The sequence below is a fragment of the Papio anubis genome, chromosome 3 (assembly GCF_008728515.1).
Source record: "Papio anubis isolate 15944 chromosome 3, Panubis1.0, whole genome shotgun sequence".
Lineage (NCBI taxonomy): Eukaryota > Metazoa > Chordata > Mammalia > Primates > Cercopithecidae > Papio > Papio anubis.
Genome location: NC_044978.1, coordinates 146,907,062 through 146,930,742, shown reverse-complemented (window position 1 = coordinate 146,930,742; position 23,681 = coordinate 146,907,062). Strand labels below are relative to the sequence as shown.

The 23,681-nt window shown below is 41.9% G+C and overlaps 1 protein-coding gene and 1 non-coding gene across 4 annotated transcripts in view; one reads left to right on the top strand and one right to left on the bottom strand.

The window, feature by feature from the left end:
• The window catches only part of SMIM14 (small integral membrane protein 14), a 77,860-nt gene extending 54,488 nt beyond the window's left edge, over positions 1-23,372 (bottom strand). The window contains exon 1 of one of the 3 annotated variants that reach the window (XM_003898596.2): positions 23,031-23,372. The gene's annotated coding sequence lies outside the window, so the exon portion shown is untranslated. Of the gene's footprint in view, positions 1-11,035; positions 11,966-23,030 lie in introns of those variants that run through there. The other 2 variants (XM_017958645.3, XM_021938379.2) reach the window with 2 other exon arrangements.
• LOC116274310 lies at positions 5,344-5,405 on the top strand. The gene has a single exon (XR_004182938.1). It is a non-coding gene; the product is annotated as a U7 small nuclear RNA (small nuclear RNA).
• Positions 23,373-23,681: the final 309 nt, after the last annotated feature.

Sequence of the window (23,681 nt, the reverse complement as noted above, 5' to 3'; positions counted from 1 at the left end):
ATGAAAGAGATAGAGAGAGTTAAAATAGCCGATAGAGTCTCTAAAATGTTTTTTTATTTTTTTAAATTTATTTATAGAGACAAGATTGCCCAGGCTGATCTTGAACTCCTGGGCTCAAGTGATCCTCCCACCTTGGCCTCCCGAAGCATTGGGATTACAGGCGTGAGGCAAGTAAGACATTAATATTAGGGGAAGCTGGGTGAGGAGTATACAGTAACTTTGTATTACCTTTGCAACTTTTCTGTAAGTCTAAATTTATCGCAAAATAAAAATATTTACTTAAAAAATGTCAAGTCCAACAGACCTTTAAAAAATAAATAAATGGATGGAGGGATTTTTAGGGCAATGAAACAATTCTGTATACTACTACAGTGGTAGATACATGTCATACATTTGTCAAACTCCATAAGATGTACAATACCAAGAGTGAACCCTAATGTAAACTATGACTTTAGGTAATAACGACTTTTCAATGTTTGGTTCGTTGACTATAACAAAAGGTTAACACTCTGGTGTCTGATAGTAGGGAAGCTATGCATGTGTGGGGGCAGGGGATATATAAGAACTCTATACTTTCTTTTTTTTTTTTGATACGGAGTCTCGCACTGTCGCCCAGGCTGCAGTGCAGTGGCGGGATCTCAGCTCACTGCAAGCTCCGCCTCCCGGGTTCACACCATTCTCCTGCCTCAGCCTCCCGTGTAGCTGGGACTACAGGCACCCGCCACCACGCCCGGCTAATTTTTTTGTATTTTTAGTACAGACGGGGTTTCACCGTGTTAGCCAGGATGGTCTCGATCTCCTGACCTCGTGATCCACCCGTCTCGGCCTCCCAAAGTGCTGGGATTACAGGCATGAGCCACCGCGCCCGGTGAGAACTCTATACTTTCTGCTCAATTTTCCTGTGAACCTAAAACTGCTCTAAAAAAAATGACATTAAAAAAATAAACTAAAAACCTGGATGTGGATCAATGAAACAAGACTGGCCAGGAGTTAAAGACCATTGAAACTGGATTATGGGTAACTGAAAATTGTTGAGCCCACTTTTGTGTATATTTTTTAAACCTATAATAAAAAGTGTTTTTACAAAGCTTGTACCCTTAAGAATTACATTTCTATCACTCTGTCCTAAGGGACTGTTTGAATTGTGCATTACTGAATATTCAAAAAATTATAAAGAACCCAAATGTTAGTAATTAAAGTTATGGTACATTCGAGCAATGAAACATACTATGTAGTAACACGGTATAGCTAGCAAAACTGGCCTCTTGCTAACAGCATCTCTATAGTAGATTTGGCTTATTCTGCTAGGCCATTCCATTGAAAATAAAGAAGGGACATCCCTGAAAAGGGTTAAACATTCCCAATTTTGTTGTTGTTGTTTTGAGGCTGAGACTCCCTCTGTCACCCAGGCTGGAGTGCAGTGTCGCCATCTTGGCTCACTGCAACCTCCAACTCCTGAGTTCAAGTGATTCTCCTGCCTCAGCCTCCCGAGTAGCTGGGAACACAGGCATGTGCCACCACACCTGGCTAATTTTTATATTTTTAGTAAAGACAGAGTTTCACCATGTTGGCCAGGCTGGTCTCAAACTCCCGGCCTCTAGTGATCTGCTCCCTCAGACTCCCAAAGTAGTCGGATTACAGGAGTGAGCCACCGCGCCTGGCCACATTTTATAACTTGGGAGTTTCTGACTCTTGCTGCTTAGACTCCATTGTCATAACAGACAAAAACTGAATGCGTGACGTGGAAAGTTCTCTTTCCTTAAGTTAATCCTCCCTGGCACCCACATCAAAACATAACAGAAATGTGTAACCTGACTGTGAGCTTATCTTCTCTATACATCTTCCAATCCATTCCTTACATTTAAAAAAGAAAAAAGAAAAGCAGTATTCTAAGGACCCAGAATTACTGCAACTGGATTTTTTCCTTATTTTTCTCAAGGCTGTAGTATAAAAATATGCACCCTTATTAAACCTCTCTACTCTTTTTGCCAATCCCTGCTTTCCTCTCTCCTTCAAAAAGGTTAGTTCCCCACTCCTTTTCCAAGAGCAACAATACTAAGAGATTCATTTCCCTCCTAAGAAATGAGTCAGAATTCCAGTATGCTCAGTGTGAAATTCCCGTGATTAAGGTTTTTAAAAATATGTAGAATTACTACCTACCAAGAATTTAAACTTGGGGAAAAATTATTACACATTAAACTCATTACACTGGTTATTGTTAAGATGATCAGGTATTGATTTTTTTTCTTATTTTCCTGTTTCTATACATATTACTTTTTAAACCAAATTATATATTTGCATATGTGTAAATATTTACATATATGTGCAAATTTGCATACATGTGTAAACAACAGATACCACCCAAAATAAAAATAAAATGCTGCTGTGGAAACTCCAATAACATTAGGAACTTAAGGCTAAGTTTTTATCAATGGAGAGATGTTTGCAAATAGTCCCAAACTTTTAGTATTTGAAAGAAGACCTAAGTGGCCTGGAGACAGAAGTAGTAAGGAGACTTTTTGCTGCATATGATTGTGTTTTCTGAAATTACACCATTTGAATATTTAACTATTCAAAGAGTATTAACTTTGTAAAAGAATAATCTTGAAGTTTCTTGTTCTTCTCTCCACTATAACCATGAGCTCTAGGGATAAATAATTATATATCAATGTACTCGAACTGAATATGTTAAATTGTCTTTCTATCATCACTGAAGTTGTTGGTTAGAGATAATATCTCATAAAAGGGATTGTAACTCTGTAGGTAAATGTTACAAAATTAACCATATCCCATCATCAGTGAAGATATTAAAAAGTATATAAACAGGCCCTATCATGGATACTTCTAAAGTCAGCCTTTGACCTAAATCTGAGGCAATCATTGTTTGCAAAAATCAGTTTTCAAAGTTTACTTTTCCCTTCCCTACTTACTCTCTCTCTGGTGGAAGCTTTAACAGCTGAAGAGAATCTAAACAGTGAAACAGTGTATCTGAAACAGTGTATCTACCATAAACTACTAATATTGGTATAGTACTTTGTTAAATTAAGTTTAAAATAAAAGCAAATGGAAATTCATTTTTAAATTCGTTTTAAAAACACATGTAAGACAGAAAAAAATCAGGAAAATGACAATGCCTAGTTTTGTTTTTTATCTTTTCCCAAGGTGCACCTGCAATCAAATACATCATCTGGATGCTTACCATAGTTGAGATGACAAAGGAAAAAATGGTAGAGAAAGGAGAGAAGTAAGAGAGAATATTACTCCTGCCAAAGCAAGTACACTTCTTCAGAAATAACAAGTGGAGCCAACATAGAAACCTAAAACTATCAGTGACATCAAATCATGACCACTCAAGTCTTGGCAAATACAGAAAAGGCCCCCAAAACATCAAGAGAGGAATTATCACCAGGAGCTGCTAAGGAGAACTTACACCATCAAGAAAAAGGAAAAATTCACTGAAGCCCAACTCATTTGAACACCTTGATACTGAACACTGCAACACGCATGGGAAAAACAATGATGAGCAAGATGTGATCACCTCCAGATAACCTCAGTCTAATAAAAATGGGGCTCCAGGAACTGCACTTAAAAGCCCCAGAGTATTGGGAGGCTAAGGCAGGTGGGTCACAGGGTCAGGAGTTCGAGACCAGCCTGGCCAAGACGGTGAAACCCCATCTCTACTAAAAATACAAAAATTAGTCAGGCATGGTGGCAGGCGCCTGTAATCCCAGCTACTCAGGAGACTGAGGTAGAGAACTGCTTGCACCCGGGAGGTGGAGGCTTCAGTGAGCCGAGATCGTGCCACTGCACTCCAGCCTGGGTGACAGAACGAGAGCGAGACTCCGTCTCAAAAAAAAAAAAAAAAAGCCCCAAGTAATAAAACTCACTCCTTCTCATTCTCTTTTACCCACTGTCACTGATTACACTTCCCAAGCAGCAAGCATCATTGTATAATAGCTTTTATATATTTTAGGTCTGGTAATTTACAGAAAGGACTGCACTTTTTTCAACCTGCTTGTTGGACCCTGAAGGGCTGTCAAGCCCCCCTGTTGAGAAGAAAGTGAATGTGAATAGACTCAGTGGGAAGCAGCATTATGGAGTAGAGATTTGGGCATAAAATAGCAGCAGGGATGCATATACACCAATACCCACCTCTCCTGGCTGTTAGATCCTTTATAGTCCACAAGCCTGTCTTTGGAAAATATATGATATATTATCTCTAACCAACAAATTAAGTGATGATAGAGGGTAAGACTGGGTTTAGACAATTTAGCATATTCAGTTCAAAAGAAAATTGAAATATAATTAAATATATATTTTGAGAAAATTGAGATATAATTATATATTTTGAGCAAAGAGATAAACTTTCTCAAAATATATATAAATATATATTATAATTAAATATATTTATATTTAATTATAATATATATTCAATACATTTATTTATATTTAATATATATTTATACATATTTAATATAATGTATTTGTTTAATATATTTAATACATAAATATATATTTTAAAGAGAGAGACTGGGACTCATGCTCTGTTGCCCAGGCTGGAGTGCAAAGGCAATCACAGCTCACTGTAGCCTCAAACTCATGGGGGCTCAAGTGATCCTCCCACGTCAGCCTCCTGAGGAGCTGGGACTACAGGCGCAGGCCACCACACCCAGCTACTTAAAAAAATATTTTTGCTGGGCATGGTAGCTCATGCCTTTAATTCCAGCACTTTGGGAGACTGAGGTGGGAGGATTGCTTGAGCCCAGGAGTTCAAGACTGGCCTGAGAAACAGCAAGACCCCATCTCTATTAAGAAAAATATATATTTAAAAATAAAAATAAATTTTTTTGTAGAGACGGAGGTCTTGCTATGTTGCCCAGGATGGTCGACATAGCAAGGCCAGGCTGATCCTCTGGCCTCAGCCTCCCAAAGTGTTGGGATTATAGGCGTGAGCCATTGTGCCCAACCTGGAATATACTGAATATAAAAGTGCTTGTGAGCTGCTATGTACTATAGGAATGTAATGAAAATGGTATTTCACTATTACTGTTTCCACAACAATCCACTTTTATGTGGGAAGTGGTGAATGAGTCCTGATGACCCTGTGTTAAATTTTTAAGGCCAAATGTCTTCCTTGTCCTGGCAGGAATAAACAAGTTTTTAAAAAACAGTGTGCAAACACACACATACAAACACACTTACAACCAGCAAATCAGATTTATAGAATTGTCTGAACAAATTCCCCTCAAAATATATTTATTTATATTTATATATCAAAATTGGAATCACAAATAAATGGGGAAGGGATTCCAATTTCAATAAATTCAGTGCTAGGAAAACCTACAGTGTTATAGCTCTTTCAGAATTTGTCTAGTAGACTTTCCAGTTTTTGCTGGAAAGCTCCCCAGAAAAAAATTCCAAAAAGAAAAAGAAAACCTACTAGCAGTTAAGGAAGAAAAAAAATCAGCAATTCTACCAGATAAGTAAGGTTAACATTTATTTGATATTCAGGGAAGGACTTCCTACAGATACATACAAACTTTGCATCCATTAAAGTACAGAGAAAATGCAAAAAAGATAAATACAATGAAAAATATCAAATTTAGGACACAAGACTGTGCATTTAAAAAAAAATCCCAAGTAAAATTTAAAAAGCAAAAGAATTAGGGGAAAAAAACTCCAAACATTCCACTAATATGGCTGGCAAAGACATTTTAAAAATAAAGAGCAAATGCAAACCAATTCTTTAGTAAGATGCAGCCATTTATACACTGCATTGGAAATTACAAACTATGATAACTTTTCTGGCAATACAAATCCAGATGTTAAAAAACATGCATGCCCTCTGAATAAGTCCAGTTCTAAGCCTATCAAGGAAAATAATCTGAAGTACAAAGATTTATATACAAAGATGGTTATCATGGCTTTAAAGTAGTGAAAAATGGGGATAATCTAAATATCCAGCTAAAAAGAAATATTTAAATTGTGATACACACTGTAAAGTATTATACAGCCAAATGTTTCTTTTTTTTTTCCTTTTTTTTTTTTTGAGAAAGGCTCTCGCTCTGTCACACAGGCTGGCATGCAGTAGAGCAATCATGGCTCACTGCATCCTTGACCTCCCAGGTTCAAGTGATCTGATCCCAAGTGGCTGGGACTATGGGGGCATATGTTATCATGCTTGGCTTTTTTTTTTTTTTTTAAGTAGAGACGGGGTCTTATTATGCTTCTCAGGCTAGTCTTGAACTCCCAGGCTCAAGTGATCTTCCTGCCTCAGCCTCAAGCGATCTTCCTGCCTCAGCCTCCCAAAGTGCTGGGATTACAGGAATGAGCCACCACATTCAGCCTCATTTTCTTTCTTGATAATATGAAGGAATGATCACAATATAATGTTAAAAGCATATTAAAAAGGGCATAAAAATAAACATAGCAAATGCACGTTTTAATTTATTTTTATTAATTTATTTTTTGAGACAGAGTCTCCCTTTTTTGCCCAGGCTTAAGTGCAGTGGCACATCTCGGCTCACCGCAACCTCCGCCTCCTGGGTTCGAGTGATTCTCCTGCCTTAGCCTCCTGAGTAGCTGGGATTACAGGTGTGTGCCACCACACCCAGCTAATTTTTTTTTCATTTTTAGTAGAGACAGGGTTTCACCATTTTGGCCAGGCTGGTCTTGAACTCCTGACCTCAAGTGATCCGCCCGCCCCGGCCTCCCAAAGTGCTGGGATTACAGGCATGAGTCATTGCTCCTGGCCTGCAAATGCACATGTTTTTAAAGGCATAGGAACACACATACAAATGAAAAGGCTGAAAGAAAACATAACACTTTAACATCTGTTATCTCTGGGTGGCAGGATTTTACTTTTCACTTTGTACAATTTTCAAATATCATATAATGGTTACATATTGACTTTTATAATCAGGAAAAAAAATTTTGGATGCAGCAGCTAAATCCAGGGAATGTCACTCAGTTTCTTCAACAAATAAATGGCAATAAATAAATAAATCTTAAGAGATGGCAGGGGAATGGTTACAGATTAAAACAAAATTAAGAGATACCAATCCTGATTCAAACCAACCTAGTAAAAGGACATTTATGAACTATCAGGAACTTTGAACACTGTTGAAATGACATTGTTACATAAGTACAATGTCAATGATCACATCCAAAAAGAGTCCTTATCTCTTAGGGATCTCAGTAAGTATTTTCAGTTAAAGTGATACAATGCCTGGGGTCTAGTTTAAAATAAACCTGCCAAGAGGGGAGAGGTATGGATGAAACAAAACCACCATGAGTTTAACTGTTGAAGGCAAGTGATGGGTCCACAGAGATTCATTACACCATTCTACCTTTTAGTGCTAAAAATTTCAAATTATTAATACATAAAAGTTTTTTTAACGATACATTTTTATAGAAAAACAATGATCTCCCCCCCTTCTCCCCCACTCCATGCAAGCAGTGCTTTTCCTGAGAAGGGGGGAACAACACTGGCTAATTCAAGGCCAGAATATGAAAACTCTCTTTATTGTGATTTTAAAGAACGTGATTTATGATAAAGTTACTTTTCACATAGCCAGCCAAATCTTCACAGTGATGAAGAACAATATCACAAGTCTTTCCATGTTAAAAATAGGCCGGGTGCAGTGGCTCACACCTGTAATCCCAGCACTTTGGGAGGCCGAGAAGGGCGGATCACCTGAGGCCAAGAGTTCAAGACCAGGCGGGCGAACACGGTGAAACTCCATCTCTACTAAAAACACACACAAAAAATTAGCTGGGCGTGGTGGCACACGCCTGCAGTCTCTGCTACTTGGGAGGCTGAGGCAGGAGGATCACTTGAACCCAGGAGGCAGAGGTTGCAGTGAGCGGAGATTGCGCCACTGTACTCCAGCCTGGGTGACAGAGCAAGACTCCATCTGAAAAAATGAAAAAATAAAAATAAAAACCCTCAGCAAGAAGAAAATGTAATAAATGCAATGCAATCTGATGTGCTAAAAGAGAAAAAAAAAAGAAGAAGAAAATGTACAGTAACAATTTAGAAGGTATGCAATTATTCATAACCATTGCCTGCTCAGTAAAAAAGAAAAAAAAGGTTTAAAAAAATAGAATGTATGCAATTAGTTTTTATATAACAGAAAATAGAGATACTGGTCAATGAAATGGCAGGCCAGAGGAAGCATTCTATGCATTTTTATCTTAAAAAGCATCAATAAGTAGTTGGGATGACTTTTATCAGATTACTCAGTCTCAGTATAATGAAGTGTTCAAACATACTCATACACAATACTTTTTACAAAATATTCAAAGCTGATTATTCTTTTAACACAAATGGCTCTCAAATATTGCCACACCTAGTTTATGTTCTAATGTAGCTTTACTACTTTCACATCTTAATAAGAGCCCTTCTGATAAAAATCAAAGCAGGAAAATTTTGTTTTTAAAAAGAGGAACATAGCCCCAGCTAAGGTAGTAATTTCACCAAGATCACACATCTAGTATATGACAGATCTTATACAGGAAGTCACATTGTAAATTCCTGACCAGGACTCATTCACCATCTGCCAGATATGACCAATCATGCTAGTTATGTTTGTTTTACCCTTACAAAGACAACTTTAGGGCAGTACAGAAATTAGATAACTACCAATTAACTTCATATTAGTTCATCCGGGCGCAGTGGCTCATGCCTGTCATTCCAGCACTTTGGGAAGCCAAGGGAGGCGGATCACCTGAAGTAAGGAGTTCAAGACGAGTCTGGCCAATATGGTGAAATCCCGTCTCTACTAAAAACACAAAAATTAGCTGGGCATGGTGGTGCACCCCTGTAATCCCAGCTACTTGGGAGGCTGAAGTAGAAGAATCGCTTGAACCCAGGAGGCGGAGGTTGTAGTGAGCTGAGATCACACCATTGCAATTGTACTCCAGCCTGGGCAACAGAACAAGACTCCATCTCAAAAAAAAAAAAAAAACTTCCTTTTAGTTCTTAGCAATAAAATACTTTTCTCTTAAACTACATTTGCATCTCTGATGGTAAGTAGGCAAGAAAAGGATGCGGACTCGGCTGGGCATGGTGGCTCACGCCTATAATCCTAGCACTTTGGAAGGCCGAGGCAGGCAAAAAAAAGACTGGTGTAGTGGCGCGTGCCTGTAATGCCACCTACTCGGGAGGCTGAGACAGGAGAATGGCTTGAACCTGAGAGGCGGAGGTTGCAGTGAGCTGAGATCACGCCATTGCACTCCAGCCTGGGCAACAGGGCGAGACTCTGTCTCAAAAAAAAAAAGGATGCAGACTCAAGTTCAAATTGGTCAATTACTGTTTGCTAAAAATTATTCTAAAGCTATACTTGGGAGAAGTTAAAGACATACAAAATTTAAATGATTAAATAAACCCCATTATATGCCCTTAATATCACAATTCTCTGTGATCGAAACTCACTCAGGATTAAAATTCCCTGAAACTCATCATTACAAATTTTTGTTTTTCTTTTTTGAGACGGAGTCTTGCTCTGTTGCCCAGGCTGGAGTGCAGTGGCACAATCTCAACTCACTGCAACGTCTACCTCCCGGGTTTGAGTGATTCTCTGCCTCAGTCTCTCGAGTAGTTGGCACTACAGGTGCGCGCCACCACACCCGCCTAATTTTTGTATTTTTAGTAGAGATGGAGTTTCACCATGTTGGCCAGGCTGGTCCCGAACTCCTGACCTCAGGTGATCAGCCTCCCAAAGTGCTGGGATGGCAGGCATGAGCCACTGTACCCAGCCCATCCCTGAAATTCTTATAAAATATTTTTACAAGAAAGCAAAAGCTTAAAGACACCCTTTTCAGAGGGCATACTATTCAAAAGGAAGAAACTAGAGCAGGTGAGAAGGGACAACAGAAGTTTATTTTCCACAGAGTACAACAGGAATATATAGAATAAACTAGGTCAGCATGGCCAGAGGCCTATGCAAGATATCACTGTATAGATCAGGTATAGATTAGTACAGGGGTCCCCAATCCCCAGGCCATGGACTGGTACTTGTCTGTGGCCTGTTAGGAACCTGGCAGCACAGTAGGAGGTGAGGTGCGGGCCAATGAGCATTACCACCTGAGCATTACCACCTGAGCTCTGCCTCCTATCAGATCGGCGATGGCGTTAGATTTTCACTGGAGCGACTGCATGCGAAGGATCTAGGCTGCACACTCCTTATGAGAATCTAATGTCTGATGATCTGAGGTAGAACAGATTCATCCCAAAACCATCCTCCCCCCTCCCCCCACCCCCGCCCTGGCCCACTGTCTGTGAAAAAACTGTCTTCTATGAAAATGGTCCCTGGTGCTAAAAAGGTTGGGGACCACTGGATGACAGTATACCAAGTCTTCATTTATTTATATTCAACAAACCACAACTTCAAAAGTGGCACTATGACAACTTTGGAGATACAGCAGTTCTCACCCACTCAATTAAAGAGGAAAGGACTGAGGCTCTGAAAGCTTCAGTAATTTGCCCAAAGTCACACAGCACAGGAGGTGGGATTCAAACGCCCTGTCTTCTCTCACTTCTCCTTTCTTGAAAAGGATGTATCTAACAAGTTCTCAGGGGACTAAGTAACCAGCAAGAGAGTTCAGAGGAGGATACAGAAGAAACAAAGGTAGCTTTTACCATCAAGAGCTTGCAATCAAGTTAACTGTTAATTTAAATAATAATTGCCTACCAATATATAATTAACAACTAAATAAAAGTTACAAATTACCTTTGTGATCACTACTCCAGAGAATGCTCAAAACTCAAGAAAAGGAGAACACTCTTCCCCTTAACCCTCTATTCCATCGCTACTATGCTTAACTCTTCAAGGTCAGAGAGAATTTCCTCATCTCCTTAATGTTTCCATTTCTCTGCAACACATGATTCTGTTAAAGATTCACTCCCCAGGGTGCCACCATTTTTCTAGAAATTCTCATTAAATGTGACCCTATTTTCTCAGGTGCCTTAGTCTACTGGGCTGCTTAAACAAAATAACACAGACTGGGTAGGTTACAAACAACAGAAATTTACTTCTCACGGTTCTAGAGGCTAAGAAGTCCAAGATCAAGGCACTGGTAGATTCAGAGTCTGCTGAGGACCCACTCTCTGGTTGGTGGATGGTGCCTTCTCACTGTGTCTTACTATGGTGGAAGAGGGCGAGCAGCTCTCTGAGCCCTCTTTTATAAGGGCACTACTCCTCATCATGAGGGCTCCACCCTCATGACTTAATCACTACCCAAAGGCCCACCTCCTCCTAATACTATCACACTGGGGGTCAGGATTTCAAATATGAATTGTGGGGAACACAAGCATTCAGACCAAAGGACTGTCTTAAACATTACCCTCTCTTTCCTTGGTGACCCTTTTTTCTTTACCTAGATCTGACTCCTATTCTAGAATCACTTTAGACTACACTTGCCAGAACATCATGGGATAGCAGAAAGAACATCCTTAGACAAAGAACTTACGGCAGTACTGAGAAATATTAATAGATAAATCACTTAGCCTCGTTGTGACTTCAGTTTATCCATAAAACAGGAGTGATCATTGAAACTATTCATTTTAAACACTTGTGCAAAGATCAAGTGAGAATTTGTAACAGTACTTAATAAACTGAAAAAGTTTTAAAACTTGGGGTCAGCTGAAGACCAAAGTATCTTTAACCCTTAGCCAAAGTTCTCTGTATAGTGCTCTGGAGTGTGTATGTTTCGCTGGGGCCAAAGCTATCACTCATCTGCATAAAAGGGAAAGAGAAGAAAGAGGTCTTCTATTCTTAATCTTGGTCTCTCACCTACTAATTTCCTGTCCTTTCCTGGCTGCAGTTTACTTTTATACAATCCTAAGAATTCTCTCTGCCTGGTCAAGGTTTAGGGGTCAAACTGATCATAAATAGTCAAACAAAGGAAAGCTTTTCAATTAAATCATCTTTGTTTGTATTCAATATTATAACCATAAGTTTCATAATTTGAAAACGTTTTCTAAAATTTCCAGCCAAGAGGGCACATGTCATCAGGACCTCCTGTGTCACGGAGAGAAAATTTTTAAATCCTAAAAAAAAAGCCAGGCGTTGGGGCTCACACCTGTAATCCCAGCAGTTTGGGGGGCCGAGGCGGGTGGATCACAAGGTCAGGAGTTCACGAGACCAGCATGCCAATGTGGTAAAATGCTGTCTCAACTAAAAATATAAAAATTAGCCGGGTGTGGTGGCGCGCGCCTGTACTCCCAGCTACTCAGGAGGCTGAGGCAGGAGAACTGCTTGAACCCGGGAGGCAAAGGATGAAGTGAGCCAACACCACGCCATTGCACTCCAGCCTGGGCAACAGAGTGAGACTCCATCACAAAAAAAAAAAAAAAAAATTATACCCAAGAATATTTACTAGTCATATTCTAAATTTTAACATTGTAAACTCAGGAAAATATGGCCGAGTGCCGTGGCTCATGCCTATAATCCCAGCACTTTAAAGGAGGCTGAGATGGGCACATCACAAGGTCAGGAAATCAAGACCAGCCTGGCCAACATGGTGAAACCCCGTCTCTCCTAAAAATACAAAAAAAAAAAATTAGCGGGGCATAGTGGCGCACGCCGGTAGTACCAGCAATTCGGGAGGCTGAGGCAGGAGAATCGCTTGAACCCGGGAGGCGGAGGTTGAAGAGAGCCGAGATCGCACTACTGCACTCCAGCCTGGGTGACAGGGTGAGACTCCATCTCAAAAAACAAACAAACAAACAAACAAACAAATACTCAGGAAAATGTTTTTCTTTCTTTCTTAGAGCAGGAGTCTCCCTCTGTCGCCCAGGCTGGAGTGCAGCAGCACATTCTCAGCTCACTGCAACCTCCACCTCCTGGGTCCAAGTGATTCTCCCAAGTATCTGGGATTACAGGTGCCTATCATCACACCCAGCTAGTTTTTGTATGTTTAGTAGAGACAGAGTTTTGCCATGTTGGGCAGGTGGGTCTTGAATTCCTTACCTCAGATGATCCACCTGCCTCGACCTTTCAAAGTGCTGGGATTACAGGCGTGAGCCACTGTGCCCAGCTAGGAAAATTTTTTCATAAATCAGAAACAGAAAAATTTAACAGAAAATATAAAAATTCCAGGCCAGGCCCTGTAATCCAAGCACTTTAGGAGGCCAAGCTGGGTGGATCACCTGAAGTCAGAAGTTCGAGACCAGCCTGGGCAACATGGCGGAAACCTATCTCTACTAAAAATACAAAAATTAGCTGGGCGTGGTGGTGCACATCTGTAATCCCAGTTACTTGGGAGGCTGAGGCAGAAGAATTGCTTGAACCCAGTAAGCAGAGGTCGCAGCAAGCCAAGATCGCGCCACTGCACTCCAGCCTGGGTGACAGAGCAAGACTCTGTCTCTTTAAAAAAAAAAAAAATCCATATTACGTTGATCCCACATAATAGTGGATACAAGTTACTTATAAATGATTTTTTTGTTTTTTGTTTTTTTTTTTGAGACAGGGTCTCTATTGCCCAGGCTGTAGTGCAGTGGCATAATCATGGCTCATTGCATCCTTGACCTCCTAAGCTCAAGCCATCTTCCCACCTCAGTCCCCCAAGTAGCTAGGACTACAGGCGTGTGCCACCACAATGGCCCCACTTATAAATGTTAAGAAAGCAGTAGGTTTTTGTTTTGAGATAGGGTCTCTGTTGCCTAGGCTGGAGTGCAGTGGTGTGATCACAGCTCCCTGCAGCCTCAACCTCCCCAGCTCAAGCAATCCTCCCACCTCAGGCTCCGGAGTAGCTGAGACCACAGGTGCGTGCCATCACACTCACACAATTTTTTTACTTTTTTGTAGAGACGGGGTCTCGATGTGTTGCCCAGATAGGTCTTGAACTCCTGAGCTCAAGTGATCTCCCCACCTCAGCCTCCCATATTGCTGGGATTATAGGCACGAGCCACCATGCCTGGCCAGAAAGCAGTTTTTAACAGCTGGATTACAAAATACTACTGTGTTCTAAACTTGAGAGGTATATTACAAGCAATGGTACTAGTTTGTTAATGATGCATGTTATCTAAATAAATTACAACAGAATCAAGACTTTTCCTTAATATTTCATTCACATGTTTGTCTTTATGATTTCTCTGAGCAGAAAGAAGCAGAGTGCTGAGGGCAGTGGCTCACACTTGTAAAACCAATACTCTGAGGGGCTGAAGCAGAATGGCTTGAGCCTAGGAGTTCGAGACTAGCCTGCCAAGGTGGTGAGACCGTCTTTATGAAAAACTTTAAAAATTAACCAGGCATGCTGGCATGTGCCTTCTTATGTAGTAGTCCCAGCTACTCAGAAGGCTGCGAAGGATCACTTGAGCCTAGGAGTTCAAGGCTACCGTGAGCTATGATCACACCACTGCACTCCAGCCTGTGTGACAGAGACCCCATTTCTAACTAAAATAAAAATGAAAGAAGCAGAGTATGGCTACTGCTCTCCAAACTATGTAACTCACAGCCTCTTTCTTCCATATCATAGCTGAGATGACATGTGCACAAAGATGTGCATAAACATCATTAGTCATATTGGGAAAAATGCTTAGAACTACCGTGATAAAGCAATTATTGGGCCAGGCATGGTGGCTCACGCCTGTAATCCCAACACTTTGGGAGGCCAAGGCAGGCGAATCACCTGAGGCCAGGAGTTCAAGACCAGCTTGGCTAACATGGTGAAACACTCTCTCTACTAAAAATACAAAAATTAGCTGGGCATAGTGGCGAGTGCCTGCAGTCCCAGCTACTTGGGAGGCTGAGGCAGGAGAATCACTTAAACCCAGGAGGTGGAGGTTGCAGTGAGCCAAGACTATGCTCTGTGCCATTGCACTCCAGCATGGGCAACAAGAGCAAAACCCTGTCAAAAAAAAAAGACATAGAGAGACAGAAAGAAAGAGAGAAAGAGAAAGAGAGAGAGAGAGAGAAAGAGAGAGAAAAGCAATTGTTAACAAATAAAATGAATAAACAGATTTTAAAAGTCTGTTCAAAATTTCAAGCAAGTCAGTTTCTTCTACATTACCTTTCCTAAGAGTAACAAAGCAGCAAAATATGTATTGTATAAAAAGCAAACTTGTTTTTGCCAGGGCATGGTAGCTGTAATCCCAGGACTTTGGGAGGCTGAGGTGGGCAGATCACTTGAGGTCAGGAGTTGACACCAGCCTGGCCAACAGAGTGAAGCCCCGTCTCTACTAAAAACACAAAAATTAGCTGGGCATGATGGCAGGTGCCTATAATCCAACTACTCGGGAAGCTGAGGCACAAGAATTGCTTGAACCTGGGAAGTGGAGGTTGCAGTGAGCTGAGATCGTGCTGCTGCACGCCAGCCTGGGTGACAGAGTGAGACTCCATCTCAAAGAAAAAAAAAAAAAGAGTAAACTTGTTTATAAAAACTATATTGTAGTCGGGCGTAGTGGCTCACACCTGTAATCCCAGCACTTTGGGAGGCCAAGGCGGGCGGATCACAAGGTCAGGAGATCGAGACCATCCTGGCTAACACGGTGAAACCCCATCTCTACTAAAAATACAAAAAAATTAGCTGGGCATGGTTGCGGGTGCCCGTAGTCTCAGCTACTCAGGAAGCTGAGGCAAGCGAATGGCATGAACCTGGGAGGCGGAGCTTGCAGTGAGCCGAGATCCTGCCACTGCACTCCAGCCTGGGCCACGGAGGGAGACTCCATCTCAAAACAAACAAGCAAGCAAACAAAGAAAAAAACTATGTTGCAAGATAAAACATGATAGCAGCCAGAACATTGACCTCTAAGTCTGGTGCATATACCAGGAAGATGCTTACTGCATCCGTAATTCGATTTGAAACACCTTTATTCACTATTGAATTTTGAAAGCTCTGCACTTGTAATACTTGTCAATGAGTGCAGTCAAGCATAAACCAGCTTCATTCTGCCATTCTGTATTTTTACAAAGCTGAGACACATCTGTGCTGTGGCCTAAATTTAAAAAAAAAAAAAAGGAAATGAAAATTCAATATGAAAATAAGCAATAAAAAGGTAACTTTCTCCAAAACAAAAGAACAGAAGTCTTAAATGTTATCAAAAACATATATAAGTCCTACTATACACCTAAAAATTGGTTTAGAAAAATATACTTTCCCAAAGAGTTAATTTTTTAAAAATAAAATATACATTTATAATTTAAAATTTAAATACCAAAAGTTAAAAAAAAAATGGAAAAAAGGAGGTACTTTCCTCTCCTCAGAGACAGCTTCTATTAAAAACCTTCATGTCGGTTGGGCGCAGTGGCTCATGCTTATAATCCCAGCACTTTGGGGGGCCGAGGTGGGCAGATCACATGGTCAAGAGATCAAGACCATCCTGGTCAACATGGTGAAACCCTGTCTCTACTAAAAATACAAAAATTAACTGGGCATGGTGGCACGTGCCTGTAATCCCAGCTACTTGGGAGGCTGAGGCAGGAGAATCACTTGAACGCGGGAGGCGGAGGTCACAATGAGCTGAGATCGGGCCACTGTACTCCAGCCTGGCGAAAGAGTGAGACTCCATCTCAAAAAAAAAAAAAAAACCTTCATGTCTGACCGGCACGATGGTTCATGCCTGTAACCCAGCACTTTGGGAGGCCGAGCCAAGTGGACTGCATGAGCTCAGGAGTTTGAGAACACCCTGGGCAACATGGCAAAACCCCACCTCTACAAAAAATACAAAAATTAGCCAAGTGTGGTCCCAGCTACTAGTGAGGCTGAGGTGGGAGGGTAGCTTGAACCTGGGAGGTAGAGGTTGCAATGAGCCGAGATCGCCCCACTGCACTTCAACCTGAGTGATAGAGTGAGACTCCCATCTCACAAAAAAAAAAAAAGAAAAGAAAAAAAGACAAATCTTTATGTCTCAGGAAGATTTTAGAATTCAAAAAATACCAAAAACAAACAAATAAATAAAAATGTTTAAAAACTTCATGTAACATTTTGTAAGCATATGCAAGTATATATATATGCTGTATATACTTGTTGAATTATGATTAAAATCATTTAAGAAGTCTCAGCCGGGAGCAGTGGCTCACACCTGTAATCCCAGCACTTTGGGAGGCCAAGGCGGGTGGATCACCTAAGGTCAGGAGTTCAAGACCAGCCTGGCCAACATGGTGAAACTCTGTCTCTGCTAAATATACAAAAATTAGCCAGGCATGGTGGCGCATGGCTATAATCCCAGCTACTCAGGAGGCTGAGGCAGGAGAATTGCTTGAACCCGGAAGGCAGAGGTTGCAGTGAGCTGAGATCACTCCACTGCACTCCAGCCTGGGCAACAAAGTAAGACTGTGTCTCAAAAAAAAAAAAAAAAATTATGAAGTCTTTAATATACCTTCTATTTGTAATTAGACTGGCTGCTGTAATTATTCAGTTTTTAGGTTAATTATTTAAAGCCATGGTTCACCATAATATTATTTATAATTGTGAAAAACTGGAAACTACATTCATGCCCAATATTAAAGGAAAACTTCAAGTAAATCTGTTTAAAATATCTGGCCGGGCGCGGTGGCTCAAGCCTGTAATCCCAGCACTTTGGGAGGCCGAGGCGGGCGGATCACGAGGTCAGGAGATCGAGACCATCCTGGCTAACATGGTGAAACCCCGTCTCTACTAAAAATACAAAAAACTAGCCGGGCGTGGTGGCGGGCGCCTGTAGTCCCAGCTACTCGGAGGCTGAGGCAGGAGAATGGCCTGAACCTGGTAGGCGGAGCTTGCAGTGAGCCGAGATCGCGCCACTGCACTCCAGCCTGGGTGACACAGCGCGAGACTCCGTCTCAAAAAAAAAAAAAAGAAAAAAGAAAAAATATCTTTGGATGCAGTGGTTCACGCCTGTAATCCCAGCACTTTGGGAAGTCAAGGCAGAAGGATCATTTGAGCCTAGGAATTCCATACCAACCTGAGCCTGTCTCCACAAAAAACAAACAAACAAAAATTAGTGTGGTAGTATGCGCCTGTGGTCCTACCTACTCAGGAAGCTGAGGCGGGAGAATCGCATAAGCCCATAAGGTTGAGGCTACAGTGAGCCATGGTCGCGCCACTCAATTCAATAGTAAAACACAAATCAAAGGAGAAAATGTAGGGAGAACTCTGATGATTTGATCAACACAAAGTAATAGGTTTTGTGTGTGGGGAATGAGCAGGTAATACACAAGTAAGAAGAAAATGCTCCAAAATTACTTGAAGCCTGGTGGGCTCTCAGCACTCAATACAACAATGCAAGACCTAGGAGTCTTTGCAGAATGTTTTTTGTTTCTTTATTTTTTTGAGACGGAGTCTTGCTCTGTTACAAGGCTGGAGTGCAGTGGTGCAATGGCTCACTGCAACCTCCGCCTTGTGAGTTCAAGTGATTCTCCTGCCTCAGCCTCCCGAGTAGCTGGGATTATAGGCATGCATGACCACGCCCAGCTAATTTTTGTATTTTTAGTAGAGAAGGGGTTTCACCATGTTGGCCAGGATGATCTCAATCTCTTGACCTCGTGATCCACCCGCCTCGGCCTCCCAAAGTGCTGGGATTACAGGCATGAGCCACCGCGCCATGCCACAGAATGTGTTTTAAGGTCATCTCCTGTTTGTGCAACTTCAGGCAAAAAGACCAACAAAACAATGGACGTCATTAAGGACAGGATTGGAAAAGGAACAGAAAACACTACCGTGTCCTGAACAAAAACACGGCCTCTCTTAATGTACTGAACACAATTCTAAACTCTGTAGTTCTGAAGCAGTAGGGTACAGTGATTAAAAAGACTTGGGTTTCAAATTCAAGTTTCCGCCACTTACTGTGTCTCATTGTCTTCATTTGTATGATACCTACATATCTGAGTTGCTTTGCAGTTATATGAAAACATGTAATAGTAATTTTTAGCATAACGTTTGACATATAAAGCAGTGTTCCAAAAAAATGGTAGCTATCTAAATACTACTATAATCAATCTTCCAAAGAAAAGCCACTAAAACATTGAGAGATTCTCAAAGTTTGATATGCATTAAAATCACCTGATTTATTGAAATACAGATTTTAAAGACCCATTTCTCCCAGAAATTAATTCCACAGGTCTAAAGTAGAATATAAGTGTACTCTGACCCAAACACCAAAGAGAATAAGGCACTGTCCTATAAAAAGAGGCTGAAAATTAGGGTTTTTTCATGGGGAAAAAAACAAAAAACAAAAAACAAAAAAAAGGCCTACGATAGACAGTATGTTCAAGAGGAATACAGACATTCACTAAGTTCATTTATTCAACCAACATTCACTGAGTACCTACTGTGCAGTGAAAAGGACAGACAAGGTCTCATATTCACAGAGCTTAATTTCCAGGGTAGGAGACAGAACATTTTTTTAAAATTCCATATATTGATAAATGCTGTGAAGAAAATAAAATACAAGGGAGAGATTGGTCAGTCTCCTTGAAGAGGCAACATCCGACCTAACACCTGAATAACACAATGGTATCAACCACAGCAAGATCTGGGAGAAGAGTACTGAAGCCCCAGGGTGCAGCAAATGCAGACGCCCTGCAGCAAGAACCAGCTTGGCAACTTCCAGGGACAAAAATGCAAGTGGGATTGATACACAGGAAGAAACTCACGTGGCCAGGCTCCAGGGTACTGAACTAAGTAGAAGGAAACAAGGTAAGGTAAGAGAGGAAGGCAGTGCCGAAACTTGTAGCGCCTGGCAAGCTTTGGTAGAGTTTAGATTTTATTTTGAATATGGATGGAAAACTTTCAACAAGGGGGTGTCAAGGTAATTTACATTTTAAAGGATCTCTTAGGCTAGTAAGGGAAATGCACAATAAAAAGCCAAAGTGGAAGCAGGGAGACCAGGAGTTCCTGCAATAGATCAGGTAAGAGACGAAGATAACCTGGCAAAGCTGATGGCAGTAGGGATGGGAAGAAGTGGCCAAATCTAGAATACATATTGAACACTATAAGCCAAATCAAAGAAAAAGAAACTAGGTTGTATAATGAGTAGTAAACATCTAGGACTGCTCATCCAAGCACTGCAAAATGAAAATAGAGATTTCAAGATTTCAGGTAAGTTTATGAGGCTCAAACTCAAAATAAGTTATTAGCAGATTTAGGATAGTTCATGGCATGTACTTATCCTTTGAAGTTGAGATGAAGAGGACATTTCCTTCCATAGCAGGCTCTTTTTGGTGCCAACTGGTAGCTCAATGTATATTAAGTGTGATGTGGGCCAGGCGAAGTGGCTCACGCCTGTAATCCCAACACTGTGGGAGGCCGAGGTGGGCAGATCATTTGAGGTCAGGAGTTTGACACCAGCCTGGCCAACATGGTAAAACCCCGTCTCTACTAAAAATACAAAAATTTGTCGGGCGTGATGGTGTGCACCTGTAGTCCCAGCTACTCAGGAGGCTGAGGTTGGAGAATTGCTTGAACCCAGGAGGCAGAGGTTGCAGTGAGCTGAGATCCACCACTGCACTCCAGCCTGTACAATAGAGCAAGACTCCATCTCCCCCCCAAAAAACAAAAAGTGTGATGTGTAAAGTTAAAATCTTCCAGGACCTTACTGCCTGGATCCTGAACATCTGATCAACATTTGGAACAGGGTGTAACTACGGAATAGAACTAAATCTTTACCCAAATCAAACCACTGAGTTAGCAAAAACTATTTAAACTTTCATATTATCCTCAGGCTGTGCTTTCTTTCCCAAGAGCCAAACAAGTGAGGCCTTACTTTGCCACACAATGCATATTAATTTCTTAAATCGTACATTATCATAGAGATTTGTCAGGAATCCTTTTAAAACCATGCTTTTAATAATTATGGTTTGCCAAACATAGAAGTCCTCCATTATCCACAAGGGATACATTCAGAGAAACCCCAGTGGGCTGGACCTGGTGGCTCAGCATGCCTGTAATCCTGGCATTTTGGGAGGCTGAGGCCGGAAGATCACTTGAGATCAGGAGTTTGAGACTAGCCTGGACAACACAGTGAGATCTCGTCTCTATTAAATTTTAAAATGAAAAAATTATAAAACAACCCCCCCGTGGATGCCTAAAGCCCATATAGTGAACCCTATATATGGACTGTTTTTTTCCTATACACATCTATGATAAAATGTATAAATTAGGCACAGTAAAAGATTGACAATAGTTAATAATAAAATAGAACAGTTATAACAATATACTATAATAAACGTTATGTGAATATGGTCTCTGAAAATGAGATTGTATTTTCGAACTGTGGTTGACCACAGAAACTGAAACTCGGGAAACCCCTGAAAGTGAAACCACGGATAAGCGGGCACTACTGTACAGTGAATACTCCCTACAATTTAAGGTCCGAAGTCCATGTCTGAAAACTTTAAATTATTACTCAAAAAAGAAATATTAGAATGTGAAAAAGCAGGTTACGTACTGAAAAGCATATGTGGTATGATACCACATTTGTATAAACTATATAAATGCAAAAAAGTAGTTTAGAAGGGTATAAACTAACATTTTGGTGATCTTTGGGTGGCAGAATTATTGATTTTTTTTCCCATCTGCTTTTATCAACATTTTCTCTATTACACAAAGTATTTCATATAACCAAAAATATTAGTTATAGGCTAGCATAAAAGGTAAAAAGCTGAAAAAGAACTTCAAGAAATTTTTCCTTCTTCTAAATCAGAAGGATTCCAACTGCAGTAGTAAGAAAAAAAGATCTCAATGGCAAACACTGAAGAAAAGATTGGTTAAGAGGTTCATGTCATACCACAAGGACATACCCTTCAAGGAAATAATCTAAACTCGTAACTCTTACTGGTTTGATAAGGAGCAATTAACTGTCACGTACTGTTGTTCTTTCTTGCTGTTAACCACACAAACACCTCAATTAATGAGTTCTCGGGGGCGGGGGTGAAGCGGTGTTCTTTTTAAAAACCATGTTGGAAAAAAGAGGAAAAAAAAGTTAGGACAAAAAGGTTTGGTTTTCTGGTCGCAGTGCTGTGGAGGGCCGCGGAGAGCGGCAAGTTCGGAGCAGGCTACACTAAAGGAATCTGCGCGGCCAGCCACCCTAAGTGGAAGGGAATGCAAAGCCTCCTGCAACCTCCACAGCGCCGGGCGGCGAGAATGCCTCCTAAGCGTCGCAAGACTCCAACACCTAGAAGGTCTTACGCTTTCCAAGTTATGTGTACAGCTGCTAACTGTTTCTGACAATAACACACAAGAACTGGAAGGACTCTTCTGCAAATGTAGCTATTACGTGTGTGAAGCTCAACCAACTCTCTCGAAGCAAAAGTAAGACATTCTATTAAGGCCACAGCCTCGGTTTTGCCAACTGGGGTAACTGAAAACATCCTACCGACTCTCTACAGCTAACAAACCGTCTCTGCTAAAATCCTGGCACATATAAACAGCCACTTTGGTGAAGTCTGCCTTTAAACAGCAACACGGGACTTCGGGTACAGCTGGTAACCAGTTTATCACACACTATTAGTTCCAATAAAAGGTGCTGCTACCTCTTCACTGTCAGCCTTGGTTCCACCTACTGAACAAACAGAAAAAGGGGATCCTTTAAATTCGCGACACAATAGGAGCTAAAAAGCTCTCGCTTTCAGGGTGGCAGCTTTCTTGTCTCACTTATCACAACAAAGGATGCATCCTAGTGACTTCACCGTACCCAGAAAGGGCTGAGGGAGACGGTAAACAAGATAGTGTGGATTTCGGGATTTGTGAGTTTTTCCTTCCAGCTACGACTCTCTTTTTACTCCATTATACGTCTCCACCCGTGTCGACAATCTGATCCTAAAAATAAAACCATCCGTGGCTACCTTGCCCTTTCCTGCCAAACACCGACTCTGACATCCTGCAGAGAAAGCCCAATTGCAGACTCTGCGGGGGGCGCGGGCTCGGCAGCAGCGGAGCTTCTCCCAGTGCAGAATCGCCAGCCCGGCCGGGGAATCGCTAAGCCCGAGAAACAGCCCTGTTCTGCCGCAGCCGCCGCAGTCCCCGAGAGCCTGGGGAGCCCCCAGGAAAAACTGGGGCGAGGGGAGGGTGAGCCAGCAAACGCTGGTGGGAGAGGGGGAGACACTCACCCGCCCAGACAACAACCGATGGGGCGGGGAGGATGGGGGCCGGGACCGAGGCTCGGCAGAAAGACCGCCTGGAGCTTCCAGAAGGCTGCGGCTGCTCCGGACGCTGCTGCCGCTGCCGCTCCTGGCTGCCGGCTTCCTCCCCCTCCTCTGTTTTGATTCGAGTGACCACGTCACTCTTAGCCACAAGACCCGGATCTGATGGCTCCCGCGGGCGGCAGTGCAACAGATTGCAGCGCCTGGAGACTCCAGCGGCCCCGCCTGCCGAGCATGCGCACGCCCATGCGTCCCGGGAAGCCGGGGGGGCGGGGGGAGCCTGCGGCTTCAGACGCCTACGACGCGCTGTGCGTGGGGGCGCGGAGCGCGGGGGATGTAGTTCCGGTTGGGAGGGGTGTGGCTGAGGACTGTGAAGCAATCGGGGCGAGGCCGGTTGTGTGTTGAACTCTTCCGCGTAGCCTGTTTCGTCGGCGGCTGACTGTTTTCTAATGTGTCTCCCTTTGCCCGAGCTAAAGGTTTTCCTCGACGGAGTCTTTAGAATACCGTGGTAGATGTAGACGTGGTTACAGATTGATGTTTGTTGAGGCAGTCTACCCCTGTAGAGTGTTTTTGGTTACTCAGGCCCGGATGGAAATTGGAGATGGGGATTACAAAAAT